At 44.6% G+C, this 22,824-nt stretch overlaps 1 long non-coding RNA gene across 1 annotated transcript in view; it reads right to left on the bottom strand.

Annotated features, from left to right (window-relative positions):
- The window catches only part of LOC144678750 (uncharacterized), a 109,910-nt gene that overhangs the window by 26,096 nt on the left and 60,990 nt on the right, over nt 1-22,824 (bottom strand). The window contains exon 2 of the long non-coding RNA XR_013576170.1: nt 19,654-19,888. This is a non-coding gene — a long non-coding RNA (uncharacterized LOC144678750). The remainder of the gene's footprint in view (nt 1-19,653; nt 19,889-22,824) is intronic.

Below are 22,824 nucleotides of genomic sequence, written 5' to 3'. Positions count from 1 at the left end.
CTGTTAATGGCCCCACTGTTCCTCTTGTACTCTCTCACTGTTAATGGCCCCGCTGCTCCTCTCTTGCACTCTCTCACTGTTAATGGCCCCACTGCTCCTCTTGCACTCTCTCGCTGTTAATGGCCCCGCTGCTCCTCTCACACTCTCTCACTGTTAATGGCCCCACTGCTCCTCTTGCACTCTCTCACTGTTAATGGCCCCGCTGCTCCTCTCGCACTCTCTCACTGTTAATGGCCCTACTGTTCCTCTCGCACTCTCTCACTGTTAATGGCCCCTCTGCTCCTCTCGCACTCTCCCACTGTTAATGGCCCCACTGCTCCTCTCGCACTCTCTCACTGTTAATGGCCCCGCTGTTCCTCTCACTCTCACCTTTAATGGCCCCTCTGCTCCTCTCGCACTCTCTCACTGATAATGGCCCCACTGTTCCTCTCGCACTCTCTCACTGTTAATGGCCCCGCTGCTCCTCTCTCGCACTCTCCTACTGTTAATGGCCCCACTGCTCCTCTCGCACTCTCTCACTGTTAATGGCCCCACTGTTCCTCTTGCACTCTCTCACTGTTAATGACCCCACTGTTCCTCTTGCACTCTCTCACTGTTAATGGCCCCGCTGCTCCTCTCTTGCACTCTTTCACTGTTAATGGCCCCACTGTTCCTCTTGCACTCTCTCACTGTTAATGGCCCCACTGTTCCACTTGCACTCTCTCACTGTTAATGGCCCCGCTGCTCTTCTCGCACTCTCTCACTGTTAATGGCCCCACTGCTCCTCTCGCACTCTCTCACTGTTAATGGCCCCACTGTTCCTCTTGCACTCTCTCACTGTTAATGGCCCCGCTGCTACTCTCTTGCACTCTCCCACTGTTAATGGCCCCGCTGCTCCTCTCGCACTCTCTCACTGTTAATGGCCCCGCTGCTCCTCTCGCACTCTCTCACTGTTAATGGCCCCGCTGTTCCTCTCGCACTCTCTCACTGTTAATGGCCCCGCTGCTCCTCTCTCACACTCTCACTGTTAATGGCCCCACTGCTCCTCTCGCACTCTCTCACTGTTAATGGCCCCACTGTTCCTCTTGCACTCTCTCACTGTTAATGGCCCCGCTGCTACTCTCTTGCACTCTCCCACTGTTAATGGCCCCGCTGCTCCTCTCGCACTCTCTCACTGTTAATGGCCCCGCTGCTCCTCTCGCACTCTCTCACTGTTAATGGCCCCGCTGTTCCTCTCGCACTCTCTCACTGTTAATGGCCCCGCTGCTCCTCTCTCACACTCTCACTGTTAATGGCCCCGCTGCTCCTCTCTCACACTCTCTCACTGTGGAGAACCCCAGACTGCCCACTGTTCCCATGAAATGTCACAATGTCAATCTGTCTCTCCAAAACTCTCACACTCAAGAAAAGTGGGTGATGCGGAGAGGAAGAAACAAGTTCCTGACACACACACACACATACACATACATACACACACATACACACACACACACGCACACACACACATACACACACATACACACACACATACACACACACACACACTTACATATGTTCAATGCAACAAGGCAGGCTGCTGCAGAGGCACAGTGTTCGCATCAATGCTCATCCAAGCCTATGCCCCTGCCACACTTTATTCCACATTTTGCCCATCTGACAGTCAAATGCACCCTTGCAGTGCAGAGTAGGTCATTCATCCATTTCCTGCACTGGAACAATCCTTTGGCTGCATTACACAGCTACTCACCACTGTAACCTCCGTCCGGGCCTCCTTGGTCAGCCAAGATGGCCTCTTGTGATCAGTGACAGGAAACAAGTTCTCTCTGCTCATGGGCGGCCTGGAGGAAGTCATGCATTGAGCCCTCACTGAACCGTGGGGGCAATCCTATGGCCTGACTGTGACATCAGAAACAGCTTCAGAAGCTAATGCCAAGGAAGGAAATCCAATAACACTGGTGGACTCTTCTCACTGACCCATCTATGCTCTCTTCTGCTGGATACTTATGCAGCTGGCAAATGATTAAAGTACACAGCTTTCAGGGAAAAGCTGAAAGACAAATCCCCACTCAGAGACAGGGCTGGCTGGACTTTCAATATGGCACCAGGTCCTGCATGGCTATCAGGTGATGCGGGCCTTCCTGTCATAAGACCCACCCCCACCACATGATCCAATGACAATCTCACTTCACCTTCACTAATTGGCTGGCCACCAGGAGATCAGGTTTAGCCAGCTGCTATGCACCCATGCCAGACTCCCAGTGAACTTCTGGAGCCACTGGCGGGATCCACAGCAGGAACACAAAATCCAGCCCATTGTGTGTATCATCCTAATTTGTGCTCTCAAACTGTGGGCAACCTTGCCTTGGAACTCTTTATCAGGCCTGAGAGCTTCTTTCTCACACTCATAGGTGATTGTTCCCATCACCTATGAGTGTGAGAAACAGCAATAATTCCACTCACCACCGCCTAGCACACATGCTGCATAACAGCTCACACAGAAGGGCAGGATTCTAAGTATCGGGGTTCCCACCCCCCAGCTGTCATGCTTCATGAAGGCATGTCTTATTCATAACTTAAACATGGACTACAATCAATATGTAATTTTCTGGAACTGCCTTTTATTTGAAAATGGACACTTCAAATGCACACAAGACTGTTAAGACGGCGATTTTTGCAATTTTTGCACAGACAAATGTTTAACTCATGTCTGAAAATGCCTCTGGAAGGTTCTCAAATGCAAATTAGTTTCTCAGGTGCAAATGGACCTAAGAGATCTAACAAACAATGACTGCCAGGCTGCTCAGAAACGTGAGGATAGAATATCAAATAAGATCTTACATTGAGCTATTCACAGCTGGTAAGTTGATGGGTTATCAATCATTCCCCATTGTGTATCAATCACCTGGCTCCAACCCATTATCCGGACAATGGAAGGCACTGGAACTTGCCATCATGTAACCAAAGCTATTTTCTGATACCAATTATTTTATTATTCCAAAAACTGGAGAGAAATTATTCAGTCAGTCTGCACAGGCCATCAGCTGTAAGACATCAGCAGCAGAAAAGGCAGTGGATCCTCACCTTTTTAAACCTGGAGGCTGTTACATCGAAAAAGTCTCCCAGCCTGATTCCTATTCCAAGCCTACCTGTAAAATAATTTGATCTCCTGGTAAGAAGAAACTACAAATGATTAACTTTGCGACCAGCTGTACACCCATCTCTTCAAGGGAATCCTACAATAGTCCCTGTTAGGAAAAATTAAACAACGATAATAGTCAATTACCTTATAGAGCAAAAACCGCTGGGATACTTGACATATCTATTAGCTTAGTTCTCCCGCTTAGCAACAGCAAAAGCTAAAATAGGGCAAGATGAGAACTGGGGCAGTGTATTCATGTGGTTAAGTTTAAGTGGCAAGTGTCAGTATGTGAATGTCAGACACACAGCAATACGAGACACTTGCGATTTATGTGTTTTTTCTTTGTAATATACCTGTGTGGCTGACCTAATTGCACAAACGTATAAATTGCCTATGTGAACTGTATCGTCAGCTCTTGGGTGTTGGCGACAACTGTCAAGGGACTCCTGCATATATGCTGAATAAAGACTCCTGAACATGAGACACAGACTCCGCATGCTGATTTTACTGAATCGCCACAGCAATCCCTCGTATACGACTAGAGTTATCAAAATCACCTAAACTATCCTTTTGGAGTGAAAACGTCACCTTTGCCAGGCCCACAATAACTGTTTTATCTATGACGAGCCAAACACATGAACTATGAACTATTCTTTGGCTTACAACTTGTACAATTGCACTATTCTCTTGAACTGTAACTTTCCTTTATGTGTGTGCGCGTGTGTGTGTGTGCATGAGTGATGGAGCGTTTAGAACTTTAGGGTGAACGCATGAATAAATAATCCTCTTTATTTAAGCCAATGAAAATTTGCTGTTGTTATTTAACTTGACCACACACTCAAGAAATACACACATCTTCCTCTACAGAACCATATTGATTACCAACAGTGAGGAAAAGAGTACAAGGGCTTCAGTTATCTCCTGACCTTGTAACAGCAGCAAAAAAGTCGACAGTGTAACTGCCCCACTCCAACGAGCTGCCCCGCAGCCATTTAACACATGGAGGGGTGTTAAGTGGCTCAGGGCGAGACTTCCACCTTCATCTGGGCAGGTTGCCCCACCTCTGAAAGCTGCCTGAGAATCAAATGAGCAGTAGCTCTCCGGTCCAGGTAGTGCCACTGCAAGTGGTGGCTACTGCTAGACCTGCGTCCAGTCCCCAGTGAAGATCATCACTGCAGCTGGATAGGTAGGCAAGATGGGGGGGTGGTTCAGTGAGGCCAGGATAGGAAGCTCTGAGGAGGGGTGCAGGGAGCAGGGTGTGGGTGTGAGACCTTGGTTCACAGGAAAGGGGTAGGGGAAACTGGAGGGGGCAGACCTTGCGGGGGCCTCAGGTGCACTTAGGGGCCCATAAAGAAGGAAACTCACCCTTTCTTGTCAGTAGCGCCAAGGATGGGCCCTGGCAGGCTTCAAACCTGGCTCCTTCTTCTGCCTCCTGTATAAAAAATTGTGGGCGCAAGTGGGTGGACACCAGGAAAGGTGCCAATGGCATCATGTCTAGTTTTACACTCCCTGCCTGCCTACCAACCTGCCCCCAGGGAAGCATAAAATGATGCCCTAGGATTCCCCTGTGCCACGTCTCTTCCAGCAGACCAATGTTTCATCATTGACAAGGGTAAATCTGTATTTTGTATCCACATCGCTACTGTCCCTATTATTCCATAAGCCATAACTTTTCTTACAAGTCTGTTGCGTGGCACTACATCAAATGCCTTTTGAAAGTCCATGTACACTGCATCAACAGAATTACCCTCATCAACCCTCCCTGATACCTCTTCAAAAACCTCCAACAAGTTAGTTAAACATCATTTCCCCTTTAGAAATCCATGCTGGCTCTTCCTAAACAACCCACGTTTTTCCATGTGACTATTAATTCAATCCTGAAGAATTGTTTCAAGAAGCTTCCCCACCACTAAAGTTAAACTGACTGGTCTGTAGTTGTTGGGCTTATCTTTGCAACTTTTTTTAAACAAGGGTATAATGTTTGCAATTCTCCTCTGGCACGTCCCCTGAGTCTAGGGAATACTGAAAGATTGTGACCAATGCCCCTGCAGTTTCCACTCTTACTTCCTTTAATATCTTTGGATGCATCTCATCCATTCCTGGTGACTTGTCAACCTTAAGTACCGACAGTTTATCCAACACTTACTCCTTATCAATTTTTAACACTTCTAGTGACAGAGTTTCCTTTTCTGTCACCGTGACCTCGGTAGCATCTGTATCCTTGGTATTCATTTAACACCTCAGCCATGCTTTCATGTGTAAATCCCCTTTTTGGTCCCTAATCGGCCCTACTCCCCCTTTCACTATTACCACCCTGTTACTATTTATGTGCCAATAGGAGACTTTGGAATTCCCCTTTATGTTGGCTGCCAGTCTTTTCTCATAATCCCTCTTCACTTCTCTTATTTGCTTCTTCACCTCCCCTCTGAACCTTCTGTATTCCATTTGGTTCCCAGTTGTATTCTCTACCTGACACCTGTCATAAGCACACTTTTCCTTTTCTATCTTAATTTCTATCTCCTTTTTCATCCAGGGAGCTCTGGATTTGTTCGCCCTACCTTTCCTTTTTGAGGGAATATACCTTGACTGTGCCCGAACCATTTCTTCTTTGAAGGTAGCGCATTGCTCAGTTACAGATTTTCCCACCAACCTTTGATTCCAGTCTATCCGGCCCAGCTCTGTTCTTGCCCCATTGAAGTCGGCTCTCCCCCAGTTAATTTTCCTACTCTGTATCATGATAATAGCTGACTGTGCTTGCGGACTCCAGTATCAGATACTATATGGTACTTTGTACTATATACAGGGTCACCTGAAGTGGAAGTTGAAGGTAAGATAGCACAAGTTGGAGCCTGTCCTGATAGAGTATAGACACTGCAGCTATGTATTCATGTTAGGAAAATGTGTTATCAATAAAGTTATTCAGATACAATGTTGACAGCTTGTGTGCATCACTAAAACAAGAAGCAAGATATGATGTCAGAAGTAAATTTAATGCAACTACGGAGATTCTGAAACCACTGATAGAGCTCAGTTTGGAGGGCAATTTCACCAAAAACTGAAGGAGATTCCAGCAGCAATTCGAGCTATACCTCACAGCAACGTGCAGTGATTAAAAAAGACCCTCAGGCAGTCTTCCATCTTTTTTCACATAGCAGGGGAAGGAGCTCTAGAAGTCAATAACACATTCATGTTTGAAAGTGATGAGAAACAAAATGACTTGAAAGATATAAAGAAAAAAATTGAAGCCTACTGCAGCCCTAAGAAAAACATCACGTATGAAAGATATCGACTTTTTACACGCACGCAAGGCAGTGACAACATTAGTCACTACATAACTGGGCTGAGAAAATGAGCTAAAATCATGTGAATTTGGGGAGCTTGAAGAATTAATCATCCGAGATGGAATAATTTGGGGGATTGTAAATGACTCTGTGAGAGTACAGCTATTGAGAGAAGTTGATCTCATGCTGGAGAAAGCAATAAATGCCTGCAGAGCAGCAGAGGCAATGAAATGCCAGATTAAATGCCAGGTGACAGAAGATGATAAGCTGCACATAATCAAACAGTTAGATGCAGTTAAACAGAAACAGCCTCAAGGAAGAACAAATAGACAGCCTGAAGGTAAAAAGAACAAAACTGCTATTAAAACATTTAAATGCAGCTGATGTGGAACAGACCACTTACCACATAGTTGTGCAGCCTACAGAAAGCAGTGTTAAGAACTGTGATAAACTAAGTCGCTTCACTAAGATGTGTAAATTGAAGAAAGTGCGCACGATTGCAGATGATGACCCAGACACTGAAACTGAACTTTTCGTTGGTGCAGTAACAACAAATTCCAAAGAAGACAAATGGAGGGTTGATTTAAAAATTGCCAACATGATGATGAATTTCAAGCTTAACACAGGTGCACAAGCAAATGTCATTCCCATAAACCTGTATCGTAAGATAAGCAAAGAAAAACAGCTAACTAAAACAAAAGTGAAGCTGTCTACTTATACAGGTGTAAAATTGTTGTAGAAGGCAAGTGCCCACTTGCAGTGAACTACAAAACAAAGTCTCAAGCACTTCCATTCATAGTGGTGAAAACTGATGCAAAATCCATTCTTGGGATCAAAGCTTGTGAAAATCTGAAGCTAATCAAGAAAATAATGACTGTCACCACTGATGACATCCTGAGTGAGTGTAAAGCTATGTTCCAGGGGATTGGCTGCCTAAAAGGAGAACACACCATCAAGATTGACGAAACTGTGACACCCAAAATACACCCACCCAGGAAAATACCAGTAATGCTGAGAGATTGACTGAAAGCAGAGTTGGACAGAATGGAGAAACTTTGCATCATCAAGAAAATTGAAGAACTGACTGACAAAGTGGAATAATCCAATTGTAATTGTAGAAAACAGATGGGAATCTGCGAGTCTGTCTGGATCCCAGAGACCTAAACCAGGCAGCACAAAGAGAGAATTACCAGCTGCCCACAGTAGAAGAGATCATGTGTAAGCTAGCTGATGCTAAATACTATTCAGTCTTGGTTGTGAGTTCAGGCTTCTGGCAGGTCAAGCTGGATGAACACAGCTCCTATCTCTGTACCTTCAACACACCATGCGGGTGATACAGGTTTTTACGCTTACCTTTTGGTATTAATTCAGATCCGGAGGTATTCTACAGAACAGTGAAGCAGCTGTTTGAGGGGTGAGAGGGCATGGAAACCTATATCAATGATGTGCTGGTCTGGGGAGCCTCTCAGGAAGAACACAACCACAGACTGAGGCAGGTACTAGCCAGAGCTAGAGAAAGAAACCTCAAGTTGAAGAAGGAAAATGAAAATACGTCTTCACAAAATTAAGTACTTGGGACATGTGCTAACAAGTGAGGGACTGAAGCCGGATCAGAGTAAAATTGAAGCAGTCGGGAAAATGCCACCCCCAGATTGTAAGACAGACTTGGAGAGGTTTTTGGGAATGGTGATCTATATCGGGAAATTCATTCTGAGCATGTCAGACCTAACAGCACCTCTCAGAACTTCTACAAAATTATGTGGAATGACACTGGGAACAAAGTCACCAGGAGACTTTGACCAGTCTGAAGAGACCAGGCACCAGTGTTAAAGTATTACGATGTCAGTCAGTCAGTCAAGACCTCAGTGAACGCTTCAAAGATTGGCCTGGGAGTTGTCCTCTTGCAAAATGAGGCACCAGTGGCATACGCTTCAAAATCAATGACAAACACAGCAGCAGTATGCCCAAATAAGGGAAAAAATGCTAACAATTGTGTTTGGCATAGAACGCTTCCACAGTTTGTCTATGGCAAAGATATGGAGGTAGAGTCTGATCATAAGCCTCTGGAAGCTACACTTAAAAAGCTCCTGAACTGTGCATCACCAAGAATTCAAAGATTACTAATGCATCTGCAGAAGCAACAAGTTAAGAGTTAAATGCAAACCAGGCAAGGAAATGTACATTGCAGACACTCTGTCATGTGTATGTCTACCCATCACGGAGGAAAAGGATAAAAAAAATGGAAGCACAGGTTCACGTGCTGACAAAGAACTTACCTGTGGCTGTAACCAAACTGGATGAAATCAGGGAAGTGACCAAGAACGACACCATTCAGAGAAAACTGCAGCAGATTGTGCAAACTGGCTGGCCCACACATCGGGGTGGAACCCCTTCTGCTGTACTAGAGAACTGGAACACACATGAGGAACTTCATGTAGCAGCAGGAATACTTTTCAAAGGAGAAAAGATCATAATTCCTGCAACACTGAGGAAAGAAATGTTGCAGCGCACACATGAAAGTCACCTATGTATAGAAACATGCAGGAGAAGAGCTCGAGATGTAATGTATTGGCCTGGAATGGGAGCATAAATTGGGGAAATGGTGAATGCGTGTTCAGTATGACAAATGTAAATTGCAGCAAGAAGAACCACTTCAACCACACAGTGTTCCAGAGAGGCCCTGGCAGAAAATTGGAGTGGACTTGTTCACCTTTGACAACAGTACCTACTAGCAGTAGATTAAGGCTCAACAATTTTTGAGTCTGTGTTGCTGAGAAATGATAGTAAGAGCATCACAATAATAAATTATTTACAATCAATTTTTGCTCACCACAGCATACCTGAAGTGCCCATCTCAGATAACGGTTCACTATTCTCAGGCACTGAGTTTTGCAAATTTGGACAGGACTGGGAGTTTTGCCACATTACGTCAAGTCCTAAATATCCACAAACCAACAGAATGGTGGAATCTACCGTGCAGACCTTAAAACACCTGTTGAAAAAGGCAAAGGCGGATGAAAGAGACCCCTACTTGGCTCTGCTGGGTTTCAGGAATACTCCATTAGAGGGCATTGGATCATCTCCAGCACAGCCCCTGATGGGAAGAAGGCTAAGAACTAAGCTTCCAACTGCGCCCCGACCGTTATTTCCACAGCCAATGAGCTACAGCGCGCAGGGCCTGCTCAAACTGAGGCAGCAGGAGCAGAAATGATACTTTGATCGAGGTGCCCAACCTCTGCCTGACCTAAACATAGGAGAGACAGTGAGGATTCAGCATGAAGGGATCTGGAATCCTGCTGTTGTCTCAGGAATCACAGGAGAACCAAGGTCTTACATAGCGCAGACTTCAAACGGGCAACAGTATAGGAGAGGCCAGAAATTCTTATGGAAAACAAATGAAACGCAACCCTGCTCTGAACCAGAAAGTGTAGCTGAAGATCAAAAACCAGAATGCACCAGTGAAGGAACAGATAACCAGGCCAAGCCTGAGAGTCCTGAAAACTATCCAAGGGGTGATAGTGATACAGGGCTGGAAAAGGCCCCTTGTCCTTCAAAAATACCTTTGTCACCATTCAGGACATCCAATGTAAGAGTTGTGAAAAAACCACAGAGATGAGTAAAAGAAAAAACAGACTGATCAAAACAGAATGAGAAAGAATAGATAAAAGACTTTGTGTACTTGAGTTGCATAAATGTTTTTTTGTAAAAAAAGGGAAATGTCATGATAATAGCTGATTGTGGTTGTGGACTTCAGCATTAGATACTATACAGTACTCTCTACCATATACAGGGTCATCTGACATGGGTGTTGAAGGTCAGATAGCACATGTTGGAACCTGTCTTGATAGAGTTCAGACACTGCAGATATGTGTTCATGTTAGGAAAATGTGTTATCAATAAAGTTAGCTCAGCTACAAAGTCGATGGGATTTGTGCGTCATTAAAAAAAGAAACAAGAAATAAGACACTCTGGATTGCCTTTTCTACCATAATGTTTTGTAGAATTCTCACAAAGATTTATTTTAACATACAGATGTCTCAAAAGCAAGAATCTTTTATATACAAACTTGAATCTGATAAAACAGAAAAATTGCAGCCTTTGGAAGCACACCTCAAGTTTTTGTTTATGATTACCATAAGCTTACTTTGACCTGTGAAGCATTTAGTTCACTCCTTAAAAGTCCAAGACTCGCATGTTTGCTAATAAAAAAAACTGCAGGCCTCACTGAGAAACCTTCATTAATTTCTTCATGAAAACGCCATCTTTTTACTGAGAAAAGTACAAGGCCGAAAGTTATTCCAAGAGGAGTATCAATGTTGCGAATGGAAGCTAATTTGTTCATCACTTTTATCTTTAACAAAAATCCATTTCTTCTTATAAAACACTGAAATAGAATTTTTTGCATATCTGGTTTCGAACACAGATAATGTGAGTTTATATAAAAATACCGTACATTTGCTTCTTATTTAATCCTTATCAGATATCATCTAGAGCAGATTCATTGCTACATGCCAAACAGTGTCCTTTCCAAGTTTGAGGCCCATTGCTCTGAAGATTTTTTAGCAAGAAGGATGTTATTGTCATACGGCAAATGACTGATCAAGATGTAACATGAACACAAGACCGTGCATAGCTCAATTTGTTTCCTTTGAAACATACAGATATAGGCACAGCAGTTTTTACATATAACATCATTCATTCATTATCTTTTGTAATAATGGCATTTGAGAAAATTTCTGTAGAAACAACAAAACCATTAAATAATCAATCTTCTGGATGTTAGAGCGGTTAGCCTTAATAAGATCAAATGATGTTTTCTCAACAATGAAAATTCTTTATGCTTTGAAATGCTATGGCAATGCATCATTCACAAGGTTTTATGTAGATTAGTTTAAGCTGTCACCTATGCCTTGTTGATAACACACTTGCCTCTGAGTTAGAAGGTTGTGGGCTGAAGTCTTGCTTTGAGGAATTAAGTATATAAGCTAGACTGACATTTGAGTGCATTACAGATGGAGAGCTCCACTGTTGAAGGCCTGTCAGATAAGGCATTAAACTATGCCCTCTCAGTGGACACAAAAGATTCCATGGCACTTTTCAATGAAGATCAGGGAATTTCTTTCTGGCTTCCTTCTTTTTTATTCATTTGCAGGATGTGGGCATTGCTGGCTAGGCCAGCATCTCAATAGCCCTGGAGAAGGTGGTGGTGAGCTGCCTTCTTGAACCGCTGCAATCCCTGTGGTGTAGGTACACCCATAGCGCTGTTAGGGAAGAAGTTCCAGGATTTTGACCAAGGGACAGTGAATGAATGGTGATGTACTTCCAAGTCAGGATGAGGGGTGGCTTGGAGGGGAACTTCTAGGTGGTGGTGTTCCCATGTATCTGCTGCCCTTGTCCTTCTAGATGGTAGCAGTCATGGGTTTGGAAGGTGCTGCCTAAGGAGCCTGTGTTTATCCCTCAACTAATACCATAGGGGTTCCCAAACACTGAATCGTGACTCCCAATGGGGTTGTGGGACAAGCAATCCGGGTCATGATCTCTGAGACAACAATGGGGGCTGTGGAGCGGAGACTCAGATTTAACAGTCCTGGGACCTGTTTGAGGACCTTGTAAATGTGCTTGATGTTTCTTTTGCCTGTGAGCATGGCCTAATCCAATGAGCTCTGAGGACTTATTGTTGACACCAACAGAGTCTGCAAAATGATATGTGTCTTAGTTGTTTTTTGTATCTGTATCCCTGTTGTTTGAAATCCCACCCCATGCAATAGCCCATCCATTTTCACTCTGGAGTTACATCAAGCCTTAAAATGGTCACAACGGAAAAATTTTTGGGGAACACTGCAATATCACTAAAAAGGATGATCTGGTCATTATCACAGCATTGTGTGTGGGGCCCCCATGCTTTGGGAAAATTGGCAGCCGTGTTTTCTAAAACAGTGACTACACTGCAGAAGCATTGGCTGTAAAACACTTTGGACATGTTGAAACCATTAAAGGTGTGATCTAATTGCAAGTTTTTCTTTCTTTCTTAAAATATCAACTTAAAAGATCTTAAAAATCCTCATTGAGGAAAAATCAGTAAAGCTGGTAAGTGACTGGTACCAGTAAAACTTATCTGAACTGGTTTTGGGACATGGGAACATAAGAGCAGGGCTAGGCCATTCAGCCCCTCAAGCCTGCTCTGCCATTCAATACGATCATGGCTGATCATCCACTTCAATGCCTTTTTTCCACTCTATCCCCAACAATTAACAATTTATTCTATTTTACATAAATACTTTGTAAATGGACATGTACAAAACATAACTTGAAAACAGGAATAATTTCATTGTTGAGAATAGGCCATTTGATCCCATCTCATTTCTTGATATCCAAAAGTTAATAAATTAAGAGTTCAAAATGTATGTCTACATTCCCACCATTGAATGCTAGCTGATGGCATTCTACAGTTAAAATTGAGTCAACTAACCATTGTGCACCATAGGGCAGAATATTGCCGCCAGTGTGCGGGGGCGGGTCTCACACGCCGACGCGTAAAATAATGCACGATGATGTTGGACGTGCACCCTGACATCATCGCGCATCATTTCGATATTTTGTTAAGCGGGCAGGCGCCTGAGGTGGCTGGTGCCCGCCGAACTGTCAATGGCCTAGTAAGGCCATTGAAAAAGCAATTAAAGTTGTTAGCAATGCTGCCCGTCCAAGCAGCCTTCGCATTTTTCAGGAAACCTCATCCCACCCACGGGATTTATTATGAACTTAATCTCCCTGACATGCGTGAAAGAGCGCAGGCCCTGAATCTCCCTCCTCCCCCCACCCACACAGGTAGTGCTGAGCGCTACGGAATGCATCTTACTCTGGGTGGGCCTTAATTCGCCCACCTGCATAAGTGATTCTACAGTTCTGTAAGAATCCTGCACACATTGTACCTATGTTCAGGATTGCACCTCGCTCCAGCCAGCAGGGATCGGGTCCCAGTAAAATTGTTTGAATTGGGGGAGATTAAATAGTCTTAAAAAGTCTATCTGCTGCAAAGTTTAGGTAGGAACATAGATTAAATAGCAGAATCTGGAGGGTCTCACTGTAAGCAGAGCTTACTGACGAGAGAGTCCATTATTGCTTGCTTCTGGGGGAGTTAAAATATTGCAGGCTGAGCTAAGAAGAAAAATCCATCCAGTATCAGCTCCTAGCAACCAGAGTAAACCTGTAAAAAAGCTTAAACAAAAACAGAATTACCTGGAAAAACTCAGCAGGTCTGGCAACATTGGCGGAGAAGAAAAGAGTTGATGTTTCGAGTCCTCATGACTCTTTGGCAGAACTGTGTAAAGTTAGGAGAGGGGTGAAATATAAGCTGGTTTAAGGTTGGGGCTTCACTGTTTGCTTTCATTTTGAAGTTTGCAGCTATTTTCCTGCCCAAATCACTGCTTCATGGGTGGAACTTAGAGATACAACCAGAAGGAATCAGAAAATCAGAAAGAGCTCAACAGTCATACCATTGCAGTGACGTAGTAACCTATAACCAACCAAGGCAGTGGCCAGTAAAGGCACTGCAACTCAAAGCTAAATTAACCATAGAAGAGCTGGAAGAAAACTAACTAGTTATTAAAAAATCCAGTTGGAATTTAAATTCCTACAAAAAGCTAAAAGGCGACCACAAAATTTCCAACACTCAATTGGAAAGCAACAGATCTTCTATCTGAATTTACTTTGTTCCGATAACACATTAAGCTATGTTTTCTGGACCACAATATTTCTGGGCCAGATAAACAAAACACTAAAATTAAAATTGCTATAGCCAATGAACATCTCCACAGACTGAACAACTCAGGTCTGTCCGACTAGCATCTTAAAAAATCCTGAAAAGAATATGGCCAACACTCAATCAATTACGAGTAAAGCTCAACTTCAGAATACACCATCTGGAATTCATCCCCTTCACACAACAACTGACAGAGACCAATGATCAAATAATAAGTAGATGCAGAGACAAGGGGCGTCATTGTGACTTTAAGGCAGCTGAGCTAGCTGACAGAATAATCAAGCTCGTGACAGCTTCTACCCTTTTGGAAGCATTCCAAAAAGACATCTTGGGCCAACCCAAAGGTTACACCATGAAGCACTACTACAAAGCTAATCTAAAGCTATACTAATGGGTAGACAGAGTCTACAGGCTATGCATAATTCACCCACCATCGGCACAATAGCCAATCAGGCGAGCCTAGTAAGCATTGCGGGCAGTGCAGCCATATATATGCACCAAGGAAATGCCCAGCTTTTAATGCTATATGCAAGGCATGTGGCACCAGAGGACATTGGATGCAGCTGTGCAGAAAGCAAAGGCTGGGACAAGTGGTTCAATGTCATGTGCAGCCACAACCAAAAACCTCACAGCCACAGTACTCCAACCAACCAAGAGTGTGTGTCAAACAGTGTCACAACCAGATCCACAAAATGGCCAAGCTGTATGGTTAGATGATGATGACCAGACCATCATTACACAAAGTGAGCTGACATTCAGCAGGGTGAAAATCAAAGAGTGTGTTAGCACAGTGGCACCAACAGTAGTCTTGGCCGCCATCCAGATTATATGCCCACAGATGCAGGGTCAGCATAATGTATATGCAAAACAGTATACTGGTAGAGGTGCAAGCATCCTTCCACTTTGTGTGCTGGAATGTACCAGTACAAGGTACAAATCTGAAGTTTTTTTGCAAAAGTGTTCAGCAAAAGTGGCAATTGGATAATTTTACTCAGCTGCATTCTGGGGTTCCCAACATTATAGATGGCAGTATCCAGCAAATCAGTTCACTCCGCAATTCATTAAGAAATGAGTGCATTGGATAGAGTGAAAACTGTAGGCATTGATAATATCACGGACGTATCCTGCACATCATAATAATCCACCCGACTTTTCTCCACTGCAGTAATGAAAATCAACAACGTGGGTAATTGTCCAAGTGTGTCTTAGACTCAAAATCACAGGACAAAAGTAGCTTTGCTAATTACTGTTTTGTCTAGCCTATCCCATTCACAAATATAGTGATGGTTGGTGGTGTAAATAGTGCCATCAAGTGGCATTTACTAACTAAAGTCTGATCATTGACACTAAGTTTGGGTTCCCTCAATCACAACACTGTTACGGGAGTTCCTCAACCCAATCAGCTTTGCTCCTACATCATTGGCCTTTCTTTCATCATTAGGTCATGAGTGGGAATATTCATTGGTGATACCACCATGCACAGCTTCATTCACAATTCCAATAATGAAATCATTCATGTCAACTTACTGAAGAACCTGGGCAACTTGAAGGCTTGAGCAGGCAAGTGGTAGGTAACATTTGTGAACTGAAAGAAATGATAATCTCCAAGAAAAGACCTGCCCACCTTCCCGAGGCCTTCAATGGCATCCCAACCACCAAGCTGTCCATCATCAGCTTCCTGGGTGAAACAATATACCAGGAGATTAATTGGACCAGCCATATCAATACCATATCTGTTGCTTGTTAGTACAAAACATGAATATTGTTGAAAAGAGAGACCCATTGCCAAAGCTTTTTGCACTTACTGGGACAAAGACAAGACAATGTCAGCCAATCAGAGTCAACTTGGCGACTATTCATCACTCTTTTCTGCTGTAGTATAAATTGTTATGATCATTTGAAATTTGGCATTCTTATGTTTGTCCTGATGGCAGGATTCTCATATGAGGAGAGATTTGGCCAACTAGGCCTGTATTCACTGCAGTTCAGAGGAATGAGAGGGCATTTCATTGAAACATATAAAGTTTTGACAGGGCTGGACAGACTGGACGCAGGGATGATGTTTCCTCTTGCTGGGGAGTCTAGAATAAGGAGGTCACAAGTCACAATCTCAGGATATGGGGTAGGCCATTTAGGACTGAGGCGAGGAAAAACTTCTTCACTCTGAGGATAGTGAATCTGTGGAATTCTTTACCACAGAAGTCTGTGGCTTCTATTTTTTCTGTTTCTATGACATCCTATTTCAATAGGACAGGGAGCCAGTGCCAAATGCAACTGAGGCTAAGCTGTGAGGTGGTGACAGACATTGTCTTATTGCCCAGCAGCAACTTGAGCGACAATCCATCGATCCCCATACCCTGCCAGTGGCTGTGAAGATCGCTGTCATTCTCAACTTCTATGCCTCAAGATATTTCCAGGGCTCATCAGGAGACCTGCCTGGTATATCCCAGTCAGCTGCACACAGCTGCATTAAGGCTGTAACTAATGCCCTGATTGCTCACGTGGGGGATCACATTAATTTCCCTGTAGATTTGGCATCTCAGGCGCAGAGAGCCACAGCCTTTGCCCAGTTAGCAGTCTTCCCTCAGATGCAGAGCGTTATTGATTACATCCATGTTTCCATAAAGGCTTTAACTCAACATGCGGACACCTGTGTCAACTGGAAGTCCTTCCACTCACTCAATGTACAGGTGGTTTGTGACCACAACAAAGTCTTCCTTCAAGTATGTGCAAGATTCCCTGACAGCTGCCATGACTCCTTCGTACTAAAGAGTTCCCAACTCAGCTGCTTCAGTCACCAACGCAGATCCATGGTTGGCTTCTATAGGACAAGGGCTACCCCTTAAGAACCTGGATAATGACCCCCTTTAGGAGCCCACAAGCAGAGGCAGACTACAGCCATGTGGCCACCAGGAGTACATTCGAACAGGCATTAGGCATTTTAAAGATGCGGTTCAGGTGTCTCGATTGCTCAGGTAGAGCTCTCCTCAACAAGGGTATCAAGAATACTAGTGATGTGATGCATGCTGCACATCACTGCACAGTGGAAGGGCTTACAAATGGATAATGACAAGGCCATGGACAGAGCTCCAGCCTTTGAGGAGAAGTAAGATGATGACAAGGAAGCCCCTATGCATTTGAAAGATTCCAAAATGGATAAGGATGAGGAGGCCACAATGGCAGAGCAGCTGGGAGGCATGCAGGAGGGGATCATCACCAGGCAGGTCTTCGTGCAAAATAGTTTCTCATAAGGTCCTCCAATATCACAATTGCCATCAGCCAGTCTTTGGTAACTGATCCACCTGAAGAGCCCTGTATATTGATTCCACAATTACTCAATGGACTGCTCATCCCCCACAAGGGAGACAATAAACATCAATGAGTTGGACTCGGTTACATTCATATGGCAGAAACCCTCACCAGCATAACCATGAGCCTCATCACATTGCAAACACACTTGATAATAACAACTTGGCCCCCTCACATGCCAATGATTATAAATGAGGGGCCCATACCACCAAATTATCCATAATCAAACCATGCCCACATGCTGACAGTAACACAACATAAGACTTCAAACCTATAGACTAATAGGATTATATGTTGTACCATACATGCAGATAAGGCATCCCTCGAATGAATAGCACATAAATGTCCAACAGCTCTTTGAAAGAACTTGCACACCATCCATTCTGGCCAATGGTCCAGTTTCTGATGTGGGCGCCACACGCAACATTCCTGGTTTTCATACATCTCTGCTTACTGCACAAAGCACATCCTGTGATACCTGGAATGCAAATGCAGCCAAAGTAGTGGGCACAGCAGATGACCAATATTACCTGCACGATGCACAGCCTCCTGAGCTGTGATGCCTACACCTAGGCCAATGTGTAACACTGCTGTGTGGATGAATGCCTTGCACCCAAACTCATGCTTGAGATGCACCTGGTGCCCAGCATCTCCTCATGGAGTCCAAACATTGAGCCTCCTTGAAAGTCAAGCTTGGATGTAGTAATAGCAGGGCAGGGGTAAGCACTCTGAAAAGAACAACATGAACAAGTGACAGATGGCCCTTGTGGCGGTGGGGTGGTAGGGAAAAAAGATCAAAAATAGGATAAAAGGCGGGGATAAAACAATGAATAAATGAATAAAAATGAAAATAAATAAACATAAAATGTGGATAAAAAATAAAAAATAAGAATGAAAATTTTGAAAAAGGGGGATACAAAAGGGTTGAGGATGGAGGAGAGAGTTCATAGTCTGAAGTTGCTGAACTCAATGTTAAGTCCAGAAGGCTGTAAAGTGCCTAATTGGAAGATGAGGTGCTGTTCCTCCAGTTCGCGTTGAGCTTCACTGGAACATTGCAGCAGGCCAAGGACAGACATGTTGGCATAGGGGCAGGATGGTGTGTTGAAATGGCAAGCGACAGGGAGGTCTGGGTAATGCTTGCGGACAGACCGAAGGTGTTCCGCAAAGCGGTCACCCAGTCTGCGTTTGGTCTCTCCAATGTAGAGGAGACCTCACTGGGAGCAGCGAATGCAGTAGGCCAAATTGAAGGAGGTGCAAGTGAAGCACTGCTTCACCTGAAAGGAGTGTTTGGGCCCTTGGACAGTGAGAAGCGAGGAAGTAAAGGGGCAGGTGTTGCACCTTCTGTAATTGCATGGAAAGTGCCGTGGGAGGGGGGTGAGGTGTTGGGGATGATGGAGGAGTGGACCAGAGTGTCCTTGTCCCTACAGAATGCTGACTGGGGGTGGGGTGGGGTGAGGGGAAGATATGTTTGGTGGTGGCATCATGCTGGAATTGGCGGAAATGGTGGAGGATGATCCTTTGAATGTGGAGGCTGGTGGGGTGAAAAATGAGAACAAGTGGGACCCTATCATGGTTCTGGGAGGGAGAGGAAGGTGTGAGGGCATAGGCGTGGGGGATGGGGCAGAGGCGCGGGGGGATGGGTCAGACACAGTTGAGGGCCCTGTCAACCACAGTGAGTGTGAAACCTCGGTTAAGGTAGAAGGAAGACATGTCAGAAGCGCTGCTTAGGAAAGTGGCATCATCGGAACAGATGCAACGGAGGCAAAAGAACTGAGAGAATGGGATGGAATCCTTACAGGAAGCAGGGTGTGAGGAGCTATACTTGTGGTAGCTGTGGAAGTCAGTGGGCTTGTAATGAATATTGGTGGGCAGTCTATCACCAGAAATGGAGACAGGAAGGTCAATGAAAGGAAGGGAAGTGTCGGAGATGGACCATGTGAAGGTGATGGAGGGGTGGAAATTGGAAGCATTGGAATTAATGTTAGCCTGATATATAGTGCATGGAGGAATATTGCTCTTCCCTGTGTCTGTGCATCACAGTGCTCATTCACATGTGCTCTGTGCACACCTACGTGAGCTGCGTACACATACAAGCCTCAATTCTGAAGTGGAGATATGTGCCAGGTCTCACAACTTAGCTGCATCATACAGATATGACCCTTCCCGTTGACCTCTGAGTTACTCACCCTGCTGGAACACAGCAGATCATTGAGCCTTTTCTTGCACTGAATCCAAGAGCGCTGATGGTCTCCTGCTGCGCTCACCACAGCTGCAATTTCAATCCAGACCTTCTTGGTTGCTGCAGGGTAGAGGACTGGTCTCCTCTTCTGGACCTCTTCCACAAAAATGTGAAGGCCCTGGTCAGAAAAACATGAGGCAGCTGGACCCATCCCTTCCTCCACGTCTCCTCTGTGTGACATTCTATGAAAATAAATGTAAGGTGTAATGAGTCATGGGCCACTCAGACTACAAAGCTCTCATTCACTTTTGTGCGCTTATATGTGCTAACCATGTTCACCATATCATCAGTATTTACTGGTAAGGTTTGGTGGAGAAAATGGCTCTGCAGGAATGCTAGGTGCCATGTATGTTGTGGCTTTGACTCCAAGGTAGCATCCTGTGCTCCGGGACCACTGATAGCCCTACTGGCTTACTTGCTCTTAGTCACACTGTGATGCTGTGACAGCATGCAGCTGTGAGGGACTGGTCGAGTGTGGGCACATCCTGATAGATAGGTGGCAAGAGGGCAAGTGGATGGGATAATGAGCATGGCACTGCTCATCATTCATCCACTGACTCTTGGCAGCTCACTACTTGACTGCACAATATTTGTACCAGGTAATGATGGGAGGAAAATGCCATCTCCATGGCTGTGTCTGAGAATCCACTCAACAGTGGTTTGATTATTAAGCGGCAGTAACAACAATTTTCCCAAAGGGAAAGCCCATGATTAGCGATCCATTCTAGGGCCAGCTAACAGTTGGACAACATTTACAGCTTTGACGCTCAATTAGCAAGGTAATGACATCTCCTTCAGGCTCAGAAAGTTTACCATTGACGACCAACGTCTTAATTGGGTCTTTCTGAAGGCCTTGTTTTTATCTGCGCCTCAGTCGCCCAACCCCTGCCGGCCCCAACCCCTCACTACATCCAGGGTCACCTGGCCTGACTTTTATTCTAATCCGCCCCCACCAGGACCAACGATGAGAAGTATGAGCAGCCATTTTAAGAAATTGGGTTTGTGGAGCCAGGAATTCTGACTCTGCGCACCCGACTCACAGATGAAATTCTGGGTCTGTGTAGACAGTGGGTAGCACATTTATTCCTTACCATTCAAGGATTTTACTGAGAACTGTGTAGTGCATTGTAACCTTTTACTAAAGAGACTTGGGTTTGAATCCATCTTAAACCAATGGAAAGATTTCCTTTCTTTGTATGAAATGTTTTAATATGTTAGGGCAGTCTCAAGCCACAGGCAGAAGGTGTCAGTGTATCTCTATGTCAACAGCTAGCACTCGATTGGCCTTCTGTACAAGACGGAATGTTTTACTCCTTCGGGGTATTCTACTTGTATCTTATAAGTGGACTTGTGAAACCCCTTGGAGAGCAGCTAAGTGTGTGTGGATACACCCTACAGCACTGAATAAGCTTTTTGTTTGGAATTATTTACAGCTTTTTTGTTATATTTACCAATTTTATTAGTTTGATTCCTAAAAGTTGAGGAAAACAACATTCAATGTTATCTATGCTCTTTATAGATTATAAATATAAAATAAATAGGTAGCAGACCTTGAAGCAATTTATGATTGAAAATAGTCTCGTGTTATTTGGATGCCAATGTCTGGGGTGTCCAAATTATAATATTCTGGCCCATGAAACCAAGGCAAGAAAAGTGTATTTGAACCTATATTTCTTATTTGTTGGGTTGTCCTAATTGAATTTTGTAAGGTTGCAGGTTTGGAAAGGGATGTTTTAAACAATGTTGCCTTCATAGTAAATGAGCCTTAAATCAAAAAAGACAAGGCATGTTGGTGTCTATAATCAGAGTTATATGAATAATTAGGAGCTTTGCAATGTGCACATAAGTCTCCATGGTATGTTGCATTGAAATCATTTTGTTTTGTCCCTGTGTGCCTTGTAATCTAGCACCTGTGGAGATTGTAACATTCAGGGCACAGGATGTTCCCATACGTGTTACATTTGATCCTGCTTAGTAACAAGGGCAGGACCCTCTTGGAGTGTTTTGATAGGTCACCCAGATCAGTTCAAGGGTCAGTGAGGAGCAGATTAAGGGTCAGTCAATTTTAGTCAGAGACAGATTCAGGAGCAGCAGTAGAAGCTCCATGCAGCTAAAGTCCTGCTATTAGCTCCGAGGAGTTGGCTTGGCAGGTTCTAGGTAGTGAGGGCTCTGGAGCAACCCCGGAAAGCTGAAAAGGCAGCGGAAGGTCGGTGACTCTGCGCTGCGGGCTGTTGGGGCAAAGATAACCCTTTGGAATAGCAGTGTTCTGCTTGGCATGGCAGAAGAGCTAGTGTTGTGTCCGTGAGTTTGTACTGGAGTGTAGACTCGGGAATCCAAGGGAACGTAGTCTCGGGAGACAGATTGAAACCTTGGGAGGGGAGCAGCCGTGAGGCAGTCCAAGTCAGAGCAGCTTTGAGGGAATTCAGACACCAGGCGTCATGGCAGACGGTGGGGAACAATATGACAAGAAGGTCAAAAATTGGTTTGACGCCGTCGTGAAACCAGTTTGCAATCATCCACTCCACCCGTCAATGGCGGGCCATGTTTCCCGCCAACATACATTGGGAATGGAATTTTAATACATTTTCATCTCATTATAAGCCCTGCTCACTGGAATCACTCCCCTCCACATCAAATTTACCACCACATCGGCGTGACTTCAGAACGGCGTGCTTCATGACTGCCCTTAAAAGGCATGTACCTGGCGAGCTGAATTCCGAGAGGAACTTGAAGGAACTCAGAGGTATGTGCACATAACCTTGTATAGCACTCACGAGCATTAGACATAGGACATCAAGGAACAGGTGCCACATATTCATGGGGGGGGGGCACGGGCAAGTTGCTTTTTCCTGGCTGGTTTTCAGTGTGGTCAGGCAGAGGGGGGCTGGGGGTGGGGAGGGGAGAGTGAGGGGGATGCAGGGAACAAGGCAGCACAGACAGACTGAAGGAAATACTCAACACATGCCGAGGGCTGGGGGTAGGGTGGGTGAGGGAAGCTGCTACACACTTGGAAAAGCTTGTCAAAAGTGAGCATTCTTCCAGAGCTGAGACCATTCGGCTGCAGCTTGTTACGACTGGTCCTCGGGCGAGGTCCCCAATTTGTTATGATCCCAGATGA

Source organism: Cetorhinus maximus, chromosome 3 (assembly GCF_964194155.1).
Source record: "Cetorhinus maximus chromosome 3, sCetMax3.hap1.1, whole genome shotgun sequence".
NCBI classification, from domain to species: domain Eukaryota; kingdom Metazoa; phylum Chordata; class Chondrichthyes; order Lamniformes; family Cetorhinidae; genus Cetorhinus; species Cetorhinus maximus.
The sequence above is the reverse complement of the archived record's forward strand: the minus strand, read 5'-3'. Positions and strand labels throughout refer to the sequence as shown.